Source organism: Orycteropus afer, unplaced genomic scaffold (assembly GCF_000298275.1).
Source record: "Orycteropus afer afer isolate SDZICR_OR568_19922 unplaced genomic scaffold, OryAfe1.0 scaffold00210, whole genome shotgun sequence".
In the NCBI taxonomy this organism is placed as follows: Eukaryota; Metazoa; Chordata; class Mammalia; order Tubulidentata; family Orycteropodidae; genus Orycteropus; species Orycteropus afer.
The window spans coordinates 1,221,030-1,221,331 of NW_006921797.1; positions in this window are offsets into that span (position 1 = coordinate 1,221,030).

Consider the following 302-nt stretch of genomic DNA (forward strand, 5'->3'; position numbering starts at 1 on the left):
TTGAGACTACATTTTGTGTAGCAAGACCCAAGAATGTAATGTTTTTACATTCCCATATAAGTGTCCATCAATTTTCCACACAGACACAATACTTAAACCCATCCACATTTTACTAATTAAAAAATGCATTAGTAATTTTTAACCTAGCAGCCCTGATAATTTCATACAACTAAATAAAAGTAAAAGCCTCCCCTGAGGGACAATGCCAGCAATATACAAGACAAAAGCCTTCTGAAGAACAGCTTTTGTACATTACTAATCATTCAAACAGGAGCTCTGGTAGCATAGTGGCTAAGACACTT